This window comes from Myotis yumanensis, unplaced genomic scaffold (genome assembly GCF_028538775.1).
Source record: "Myotis yumanensis isolate MYYU_CA2020_CCGP unplaced genomic scaffold, mMyoYum1.0.hap1 SCAF_1, whole genome shotgun sequence".
Classification (NCBI taxonomy): Eukaryota; Metazoa; Chordata; class Mammalia; order Chiroptera; family Vespertilionidae; genus Myotis; species Myotis yumanensis.
Window position 1 is genome coordinate 144,468,672 of NW_027223752.1, and position 12,072 is coordinate 144,480,743.

Consider the following 12,072-nt stretch of genomic DNA (forward strand, 5'->3'; position numbering starts at 1 on the left):
GATAGGATATTTGTTGTTAGCTTTCTTAAAACCTTAGTTAATGTTTGCTTTTTTCCCTTATGTATTTTTAAAGTTAATATTTGCTTTTTTCCATTATGTATTTTTAAAATTTCATACATATATATTATTGTTTGATTCTCTTTTGCATATTAGATGATTTTTCCAATATCCAATGCACTTTTTAATGTTACCATTTATTTAAAGTACCTGTTGATTTATTCCATCAGTGGGAGAAAGTATTACTGCAGCCAATTCTAAGGTTTTAGAAATTTTTTATTAAACATTTATAATACAGGTTTAACATTTAAAAATTCTGAAAATACAGAAACATAAATAGAAAAGTGCAAGACAAAAATCATCCTAAATCTTCTCATTCAGATCCTTCTAGATTTTTTGTGTGCATTTTTATGTATACAATATTGGATTATATTGACTATACTATATATATATATATTTTTTTATTAAATTTTTATTGTTCGGATTACATTTGTTCCTCTCCCCCCCACCCCCATAACTCCCCTCCTTCCAGTTCCCGCCCCACCCTCCGCCCTCACTCCCCACCCACTGTCCTCATCCATAGGTGCACGATTTTTGTCCAGTCTCTTCCCGAATCTCCCATTCCCCTTTCCCCCCCAAGAATAGTCAGTCCATTCCCTTTCTATGACCCTGATTCATTATAAGCACCAGTTCATTCTGTACATCAGATTATTTATTCATTTGATTCTTAGATTCACTTGTTGATAGATGCATATTTGTTGTTGTCAATTTGTATCTTTACCTTTTTCTTCTTCCTCTTCTTAAAGGATACCTTTCAGTATTTCGTGTAATACTGGTTTAGTGGTGATGAAGTCCTTTAGCTTTTCCTTATCTGTGAAGCTCTTTATCTGACCTTCAATTCTGAATGATAGCTTTGCTGGATAAAGTAATCTTGGTTGTAGGTTCTTGGTATTCAGCACTTTGAATATTTCTTGCCATTCCCTTCTGGCCTGCAAAGTTTCTGTTGAGAAATCAGCTGACAGTCGTATGGGTATTCCCTTGTAGGTAATTGAGTCTCTTTCTCTTGCTGCTTTTAAGATTCTCTCTTTGTCTTTTGCTCTTGGCATTTTAATGATGATGTGTCTTGGTGTGGTCCTCTTTGGATTCCTTTTGTTTGGGGTTCTCTGCACTTCTTGGACCTGTAAGTCCATTTCTTTCACCAGGTGGGGGAAGTTTTCTGCCATTATTTCTTCAAATAGGTTTTCAATATCTTGCTGTCTCTCATCTTCTGGCACCCCAATAATTCTGATATTAGTCCGCTTGAAACTGTCCCAGAGGCTCCTTACACTATCTTCACACTTTCAGATTCTTTTTTCATTTTGCTTTTCCAGTTGGGTGTTTTTTGTCAAATCTTTGGTTTGATTCTTGTGCTCCTTTGGTCTGCTATTGGGTATAATATTCTTTATTTCAGTCCGTGTATGCTTACTTTCTAATTTTCTTTATCGTAGCATCGAGGGTCTCATTAGTTTTCGTGAGGCTCTGCTCAAGTTTATAGCAAGCCCTCAAAATTGCGATTTTTAGCTCCATATCCTCCATTTCTGTCATGTTTTTTTGTCTCCGCATCTTTTATGCTTTCTTGGTGCACCCCCTTGTGGTCTTTGTGCGCAGTCTTGTTCTAGCCAAGCCTTAATTGTTGTATTTAACACTAGAGGGATTTGACCACCAGGCCGACTGGCTGTAGGAATCAGCTGTGTGGAAAACTTCTGTCCTCTGGGGAGGCGCTAATCCAGCCTTTGCCTGAGGCGATCGGCAAATGGCTCTGCGCAGGGCTTGGGTGGGGCGGGCTCAACAGGGGGGGGGGAGGGAGCAGCTATGGCTGCTCTCAGTCCGTCCCCAGGGACTCTGCCTCTCTGTCCCCGCAACCGCTGCAAACCTCGGAGGGACTGTAGCCAGACAGTCCCGCTTCTCCCGTTTGAGTCTGGGTCCCTAGAGACTCGCCCGGATCTGTAGCCCAGAGTCTGAGACTCCCTCCTGATTGAAAACGACAACCGCGCCCTCAGCCACGAGCCCGCTTTCCTCGCGCACCGCCGCACCACAATACCTTTAAATTTTCCACACTGCACCTCCTCTGAGCCTCGGTTTGCTGTTGTTTTTCCTTCTAGTTGAAGAGTCTCTCCTCAGCCAGCCTTCCTGTGGTTCTGGTTGATGTCCGTTCCGTCTTTTAGTTGTATTTTTGAAGTGGTTGTTTACGGCGGCATAGCCGGTGTTTACCTATGCCGCCATCTTCCTTGTCTATACTATATTTTTTAAATAATTATTAACCTGAACATCTTTTTGTATCAGTAAATTATATTTTTGCTATTATTTTTAGTAGATATTTAGCATGTAATACAGAATATTATTGTTTTTGATAAACTGCAATTTAATTAAGGAACCCCTTATTGTTGAAGTACCTCATTTAATGTTTGGCATGCACACAACTACATAATTTTTGTTTAAAGGGTATATGCATTTTGGAAGCTTCAGAAAGTATATTGTGTGAAATTAAAATACATTAAGATAATACATCACAATCAAGTGGGGTTTATTACAGGGACTCAAGGTTACTTCAACATATAAATTGATCAGTGTGACACACCACATTAACATACATAAAGGGTAAAAATTATATGTATATCAATAGATGCAGAAATAGCATTTGATAAGATACAATATCCATTTATGATTAAAACACTTAATACTATGGGTATAGAAGGGAAGTATCACAGCATAATAAAGGCCATATATGACAGACCCTCAGCTATTATCATACTCAATGCTGAAAAACAAGTTTTTCCTCTAAGATCATGTACAAGACAAGGATGCCCACTCTCACCACTGTTAATCAACACTAGTGGCCCGGTGCACGTAATTCGTGCACATTAAAAGGGAATTAATTGGAGGAAAATAAATTTTAATATTGCTATTTGCCCTTTCTCTATAATAGAAGTGTCAGAGATGAAAGAAAATTAGTAAAATGTATAGAAAATCTTCCTCCTGTCAGAGTCTGGGGCATACTGTGGGACCCAGAGTCAAGTCCCCGCCCACCCACGTGCACCTTGAAATTGCGCGAGACCCAGACCTGGCTGGCCCCACCCCTGTCAAGCCCTGCTGGGTGGGGTGCGCAGCCTCAGGGCCCCCATCAAGCCCTGCCGGGTGGGGGGCGCATCCTCAGGTCCCCTGTCCCTGCGCCACACAGCCTCAGGTCCCTGCTGTTCGTTCGTTACAGCTTGTTATGGGAACCCAGCCTCCGCTGTGGGTGTAGCCATCTTGTGATGGTGTGACAGAGTGAGGGTCAGTTTGCATATTACCACTTTATTCTATAGGATAGCACTGGAAATGTTAGCCAGAGCAGTCAAGCAAGAAAAAGGAATAAAAGGCATCTGAATTGGGAATGAAGAAGTAAAATTGTCATTTATTGCAGATGACATTATTTCTTTATATAGAAAGCTCTAAAGACTCCACCAAAAAACTATAGAAACAATAAACCAATACAGTAAAGTTGCAGGATACAATATCAATGTACAAAATTATATTGTGTTTCTATATACTAACAATTAAATTTCAGAAAAAGAAATGAAAAAATTCCTTTTGCAATCACCACTGAAAGAATAAAATACCTAAGAATAAACTTACCAAAGGATGTGAAGGACCTATATGCTTCCGTTTCTTTGTGTCTTTTCCAATATATATTATTTTATTTTTTTATTTTATTTATTTATTTTACTTATTTATTTATTTTTTTAAAATAATTCTTTACTGTTGAAAGTATTACCTATGTCCCCTTTTCCCCCATTGACCCCCTCCAGCTTTCATGCTTACATGTCTATTTTATTTTTTTCAATATATATATATTTTATTTCAGAGAGGAAGGGAGAGGGAGAGAGAGATAGAAACATCAATGATGAGAGAGAATCGTTGATTGGCTGCCTCCTGCGTGCCCCATATTGGGGTTCAAACCCGCAACCCAGGCATGTGCCCTTACCGGGAATCAAACTGACTTCCTGGTTCATAGGTTGATGTTCAACCGCTGAGCAGCCACACCTTATTTAATAATAAGACATTATTATTAAAATAAATTGAAGAAGAAACAAAGAAAGGGAAAGGTACTCCATTTTCATGGATGGAAGAATCAATTTAGTTAAAATGGCCATATTATCCAAAGCAGTATACAGATTTAATGCAATCCCCATCAAAAATTCCAGTGGCATCCTAACTGGTTTGGCTCAGTGGATAAAGCGTCGGCCTGTGGACTGAAGGGTCCCAGGTTCAATTCCGGTCAAGGGCATGTACCTTGGTTGTGGGCACATCCCCAGTAGGGGGTGTGCTGGAGGCAGCTGATTGATGTTTCTCTCTCATCGATGTTTGTAACTCTCTATCCCTCTCTCTTCCTCTCTATAAAAATCAATAAAATATATTTTAAAAAATTCCAGTGGCATTTAAAAAAATATATATTTTTATTGATTTCAGAGAGGACGGGAAAGGGAGAGAGGGGGATAGAAACATCCACGATGAGAGAGAATCATGGATTGGCTGCCTCCTGCACGCCCCTTACTGGGGATTGAGCCCGCTACCCGGGCATGTGCCCTGACTGGGAATTGAACCATGAACTCCTGGTTCCTAGGTTGACTCTCAACCACTGAGCCACGCCAGCCAGGCTCCAGTGGCATTGTCAAAAGAAATAGAACATGATTTGTATGGAATCATAGAAGACCTTGTATAGTCAAAGCAATCCTGAGAAGAAAGAGCAAAGCCAGAGTTTTCACATTCCTTGACTTTAAGTTGATACTACACAGTGACCATACTCAAAATAGCATGGTTTTGGCAGAAGAATAGACACACTTACCAATGGAACAAAATGGAGAGTCCAGAAATAAATTCACATATATATGAGTAAATAATTTTTGACGAAGGAGCCACAGTCATACAATGGACAAAAGAAAGTCTCTTCAATAAATGGTGCTGGGAAAATGGGAAGAATGGAAGAAGATATTTGCAAACAAGACCTCCAATAAGGGGTTTATATCCAAAATATATAAAGAAGTTATATAAATCAACAACAAAAACAAACAATGCAATTAAGAAATGGGCAGAGGACCTGAATAGAAACTTCTCCCAAGAAGACGTACAAATGGCCAACAGATATATGAAAAGATGTGAAATTTCACTAGCCATTATGGAAATGCAAATAAAAACTACAATGGGATACCACCTCACACCTGTTTGATTGGCTATTATCAAGATAACAGTATCAAGATTCCTCAAAAAATTAAGAATAGAGTTACCATATGACCCAACAAACCCTCTTTTTAGTATCTATCTGAAAAATTTGAAAACATTTATTTGGAAAGATACATGTATCCATATCTTCATTGCAACATTACTCACTGTGGCCCAGATACGGAAACCACCAAAGTGTCCTTCGCTAGATGATTGGATAAATAAGATGTGGTATATATGTATATGCAATGGAATACTACTTAGCCATAAGAAAAGATAAAATACTGTAATTTTTGACAACAGATGGATCTTGAGAATATCATGCCAAGATAAATAAGTCTGGTAAAAAAAGACAAGAATGATATGATTTCACTATCAAATAAGACAATAAGACATAGATACAGACAATGATGTGGTGGCCAGCAGTGGGAAAGGGTTTTGGGGGGGGAGGTAGAAAAGGGTAAAGGGGGTCAAATTTGTAGTGATGGAAGGAGACTTCACCTTGGGTTGTGAACACAATGCATATACAGACGATATATTATAGAATTATACCCTTGAAACCTATATAATTTTATTAACCAATGTCACCCCAATAAATTTAGTAAAATTTAATTAAAAAATTTGAACATACAGCCCTAGCCAATTTGGCTTGGTGGATAGAGCATTGTCCTGCAGACTGAAGGGTCACGGGTTTGATTCTAGTCAAGGGTAGGTACCTCGCTTGTGGATTCGATTCCTACCCCTGGTCATGGAGCGCTTGTGAAAGCAACCAATCGATGTATCTCTCTCACATCAATGTTTCTCTCTCTGTGTCTTTCCCTCCCTCTTCCACTCTCTCTAAAAACCAATGGAAAAATATCCTCTCGTGAGGATTAATAAAAAAAAAAAATCCAAAACAAATAAAAATTTGAACATACAGAAAAATACATAGAAAAATGCAAGACAAAAATCATCCTAAATCTTCTCATTCAGATCTTTCTGGATTCTTTGTGTATGCATTTTTACAATATTGGATTATATTGATTATATTGATTATACTGTGTGTGTTTTTTAATTATCACCTGAACACCTTTTTGTGTCAAATTATATTTGTGCCATTATTTTTAGTGAATGTTTAGCATGTAATAGAGTATTACTAATTTTGATAAAGTACAGTTTAATTAAGGAACCCCTTATTGTTGAAGTGCCTCATGTGATGTTTGGCATGTGTACACCAATAGAATCTCTGTGTAAAAGGGTATGAACATTTTAGAAGCTTCAAAATGTATATTGTGTGAAATTGTCCTCTAGCATGCACTTTCTAATTTATACTATGTGAGATGGTTTATAACCTTATCTTTTATTAATCTCCTTATGCACTGTTATCACTGTGTTAAAACAGTGTTTACTATTCTTTTTAGTGAAAATATTAAGAGTATCTGATTTTTTTTTTTTTGAATACTGGTAAGGTTTAATATTTTAAATATTTTGTTTTTTAAAGGTTATTCATGTTTGTTAATTGACTGAATAGCTCTTTGTTTTAACATTGTAATACTCTTTTTTTCTTTCCAAGTGTTTTTATATTACAGATATTCTTTTGTCTTACTAGTACTTGCTGTGTATGCTTTTGGCCATAATTTAACATTTGATTTTAAACTTTCACTATGTCTTCATGGTTTTTATTGTTGGTATTCTAGCATGTTAATTTTTTCTAGTTCAGAAGCTTAAATATTTTATATAATTTATACAGCTGCTCTTTATTGTTTCTTTCTTTGATGACATGCAAAGAAAATCTCAACACTAATGAATAAATATTTTTTGTACTTTCAAAGTTCATATTAAAAATACTGGTTTTTCTTTTTTATTTTGAAATAATTTCAAACTTCCATAAAGGTTGCATTAATATTAAATACAAAGAGGTTTTCCTCCCCTAAGCCATTTAAGAGCAATTTATTGATATGATACTGATGCCCCTGAATGCTTTACCATATAATTCCTATAAAGAAGGACTTTCTCCTACCTGACCAGAATGTGGCCATCAAAATCAAGAAATTAACATTTGTACATTATTTCTGTCTACCCCACAGATCTCATTATTTCCCAAATTTCTTCAAATATTTCCAGTATTGTCTTTCATAGCCAAAAGACTGCAGAATGCATTTTGTCTCTTTAAGTCTTCTTTAATCTGAAATAGTAACTGAGTTTTTCCCTGGTTTTTATAACTTCAGAAGATTGCAGGCAGATATTTTAATAGAATGTCCCTCTATTTGGATTTTTTTTTTGGTTTCCTCATGATTAAATTTAGATTATATGTTTTTGGCAGGAATATCACTGAAGTGATGCTGAGTTCTTCTCATTACATCTTAGCAGGTGGTACATGATTTTAGTTTTTTCCATTACTGGTGACGTTACCTTGATCACTTGGTTAAGGTGATGCCTGTAAGATTGCTCCATTGGGAGGTTAATCTTTTTCTCCTTTATAATCAATAATTTTGCATTTTGTGGGAAGTACTTTGTATGTAAATATCTTGTTCTTTATGCCTTTTACCCACTGATTCTAGCATCCATTATTGTTTCTTAGCTTAATTAACTTATTACTATGATAAATGGCAAGTGGTGCTTTTCTAATTCCATCATTTATTTTACATTCATCCGTTGGCATTCCACTTTAAGAAATAGATTTCTCCTCTCTCCAATTATTTATATTAGTATTGACTAATATGGACTGTGTGTCACTATTTTATTTTAATGGGTCATTTTTCTTTTTTTTTTAATATATTTTATTGATTTTTTACAGAGAGGAAGGGAGAGGGATAGAGAGTTAGAAACATCGATGAGAGAGACACATCGACCAGCTGCCTCCTGCACACTCCCCACTGGGGATGTGCCTGCAACCAAGGTACATGCCCTTGACCGGAATCGAACCTGGGACCTTTCAGTCTGCAGGCCGACGCTCTATCCACTGAGCCAAACCGGTTTGGCTAATGGGTCATTTTTCATTACTCACGTTTATTTTGATGCTCCTATTATCTCAGTTTTAGCTGTTTTCTTTGTTTTTGACATGTTTCTACCATTCTGTGAGCAGTTCTTTACTTCTGACACAAGAGTATATTTCAGATTTCTATTGTATCATTCCTGCCCTAGCCCTGGAATCACCATTTCTCCTTTTAGGTGAGAATCAATTTAGAAACTAACATGGGCACCAAGTGTGCTTATTGTTATTAGGATATTGCTACTCCCAAACCCTCTAAATGAGGATAGCTAGGAAATAAATGTATGTATCTAGATACGTAGATATACACACATTTACATCTGCATTTTTACTGTACTTATGTATATATTGAAGACTGTGAGGTCACAGTGATTCTTCTGATTCAATAAATGGAGTTATATATATGCACACATACCTATTTTTGTATCTATTGACCTCTATATAGAGAACCACAGATTTTAGTAACTTCTCCAAATCTACCTATACTAGATTTATTCTAATTTTTTTCTTTTCTTATTTAAGACTTTCATGCCAGATAATGAGAAACTTGACTTCCATTATCCTCAATATATTTACTTATTTGATCAATTTGTGTGTATGTGTGTATTATGAAGTCTTTTATTGCTGCCATCCCTTAATGCAAGGCCCATTCTAACCTTATTCAGGCTCTGCACCTCACCCTGGGTTGGTAGCTGCTTCCCTGCATAGCTGCCTCTTTCACCACCATTCCTTCCCACTCCTCTCCATGGTTGGTCTCTTCACCTTGTTCAGGTTGTGACACTGATTCCACCCCTGTCCTCAGTCCTCTCATGGAAGTCAACCCTACTGGGGCTCTGACAGTTGTGTGGGGTTGCCCCTCCTTACCAGCATGGATGCTGCCATGTTTGGCCCCATCTCATGATTTAAGTCTAAAGTTTAAAACAAAGAGTAGGGAGGGAGGGTAGAGGGAAGAATGAATTATTTTGACTTAAATCTTTTATCCATTTAGAGTTAATTTTAGAATATAGTTAGAATATGGTGAGTATTGAACCTTTTCCTTCCCACATGGTCAGACAGTTTCTTAAACGTTATTGAATAATCTATGTTTTTTACAGGTTTTGAAATACTGTTTGGATAATTATTGAATTATTGGGTATTCTTGACATTTTTCCTATTCCATTGATGTATCTGTTTAAAATAGCTCACTATTTAAAAAAAATATTTTATTGATATATTTACAGAGATGAAGGGAGAGGGATAGAGAGTTAGAAACATCAATGAGAGAGAAACATCGATCAGCTGCCTCCTGCACACTCCCTACTGGGGATGTGCCCGCAACCAAGGTATATATGCCCTTGGCCGGAATCGAACCTGGGACCCTTGATTCCGCAGGCTGACGCTCTATCCACTGAGCCAAACCGGTTAGGGCTATTTTAAAAATTATTATGGCTTTATATACATCTTAGTACATGGTAGAACAGACATCGTCACGTATTTCTCCAGATGAGCACTACGACTAACAAAATACAATTTTTATTATACAGGCATTACAACAAAATACTTTGGGGAAGAATTTATCTTTTTACAATATTGAATCTTTTGTTTCAGAAACATGGTGTATCCATTTACCAAGTGTGTTTTTTTTTTTTTTTTTTTTAAATATATTTTTTTATTGATTTCATAGAAGAAGGAAGAGGGAGAGAGAGATAGAAACATCAATGCTGAGAGAGAATCATTGACTGGCTGCCTCCTGCATGCCCCCTGCTGGGGATCCAGCCCGCAACCCAGGCATGTGCCCTTGACTGGAATCGAACCCGGGTCCCTTGAGTCCGCAGGCCAACGCTCTACCCACTGAGCCAAACCAGCTAGGGCTACCAAGTGTGTTTTTTCTTTCCTTTTTGTAGTGTTCCTTGTATGTGTTTCCTATATATGTTTCTTATATTTTACTAAAGGCCCGGTGCATGGATTCGTGCACCAGTGAGGGTCCCTCAGCCTGGCCTGCACCCTCTCCCAATCCAGGACCCCTCGGGGGATGTTGACTGCTGGTTTTGGCCCAATCCCCACAGCCCAGTCCAGACAGGAGGGAGCCTGATCCCCGCAGGCCCGATCCAGACAGGGAGCGACCCCAATCCTCGCAGGCCTGATCCCCGCAGGCCTGATCCAGACAGGAGGGAGCCCGATCCTGTGCTTTGAGCATCTGTCCTCTGGTGGTCAGTGCATGTTATAGAGACCGGTCGTTTGGTCGCTTAGGCTTTTATATATACTAGAGGCCCAGAGCCCAAAATCGTGCGCGGGTATGGTCCCTAGGCCTAGCCTGTGATCAGGGCCATCTTTCCCGGCTGCCAGCAGCTGGCCCTCCTCCCCACTGCCACCCACCCCGGTTCCCCGTTTGCCATCCAGTAATGGGAGCCTGACGGCTGGGGGAGGGACTGAGAGGTCGGCTGTTCCTACCTGCTCGCCGGCCCCACCCCCGCCGCAGGTCGCCCTCTGTGTATGGGGTGACTGGCAGGGTGGGGGCCTTGGCCTGGCGCCACCTGCATCCCCTGCCACCCACCCCTGTTCCCCATTCGCCATTGGCGATCAGAGCCTGTGGGCTGGGGGGAGGGACCAAGAGGTCGGCTGTTCCGCCCGCTCACCAGTCCTGGCCCCCGCCGCCACCCGCCCCGGTTCCCAGTTCACCATTGGTGATCGGAGCCTGCCGGCTGGGGAAAGGAACCAAGAGGTTGTCAGTGCACCTCATAGTGACTGGTCGAGCGGTTGTTTTGGTTGTTCTCCCGTTATGGTCTCTGGGATTTTATTACATAGGATAGATTATGTTTGTCGATTTGTTTAATATAGTTAACCTTAATATTTTAATATTTGGTTCATGAATATTTAGATTAATGGGGGCATGTAAATTCTGAAATGATAGGGACAATTGGGAAATGGATTGAATTTTGGGAGACAACAATCCTTAATGGATGGTAGTAAAGAATAATTTGTAGAGCATTTGTTAAGGTAGTGGGCACGTACTGAGGACTTACTTTGTATCAAGCATTGTGCTAGACACTAGGAATTCAACAATGAATAAAATACAGGGTTTTTCTCAATGTGATAGCCAGTTAGCAGTCAGATAAATATGTAATTACAATGTATGAAAAGAAATAATAATATATATTATAAATAATAGATCTGAGTGAAGTGTTATGGAACATAAAAGTAGGGATTATTTTTGCCTAAGGAATTAAATAAGCCATATCAAGAGGCTATAAAAGAATAACTAGGAATTTGACCTGTGGAAAAAAGGATCAAGTAATAATTCCAGACAGAGAAAGTAAAATAAAATAGGGTAATAGGGCAGGTGTTAGGCCAGCCGTGGGCAAACTACGGCCCGCGGGCCGGATCCTGCCCGTTTGAAATGAATAAAACTAAAAAAAAAAAAGACCGTACCCTTTTATGTAATGATGTTTACTTTGAATTTATATTAGTTCACACAAACACTCCATCCATGTTTTTGTTCCGGCCCTCCGGTCCAGTTTAAGAAACCATTGTGGCCCTCAAGTCAAAAAGTTTGCCCATCCCTGTATTAGGCAGTCCAGAGAATAATAAATAATTTTGTATTGCTGAAAAATTGTGGGATTTAGGAAAATAAAATTTTGTGAATGATAGGAAAGGAAATTTTCTAGAATATTATGTAAGACATATCGAAATTGCAGAGAATTCACTGTATTGACGTGTCTTGTTCAATTTTCTACATGCCATTAAATATATAATGGCCAGTTTTTGTACCATTTGTCTTTAGATACATGCTTTTATTTTTTCACCTCATGTTTTCTTATGTGAATTTCTCATTTTATTGACATATACATTCTGTTAGTAACCATAATGTGCATGTTATCCTATATAAT

The 12,072-nt window shown here is 38.5% G+C and overlaps 1 protein-coding gene across 9 annotated transcripts in view; it reads left to right on the plus strand.

Annotated features, from left to right (window-relative positions):
- Positions 1-12,072, plus strand: part of MLLT10 (MLLT10 histone lysine methyltransferase DOT1L cofactor) — a 222,700-nt gene that overhangs the window by 70,934 nt on the left and 139,694 nt on the right. The window lies entirely within an intron of this gene.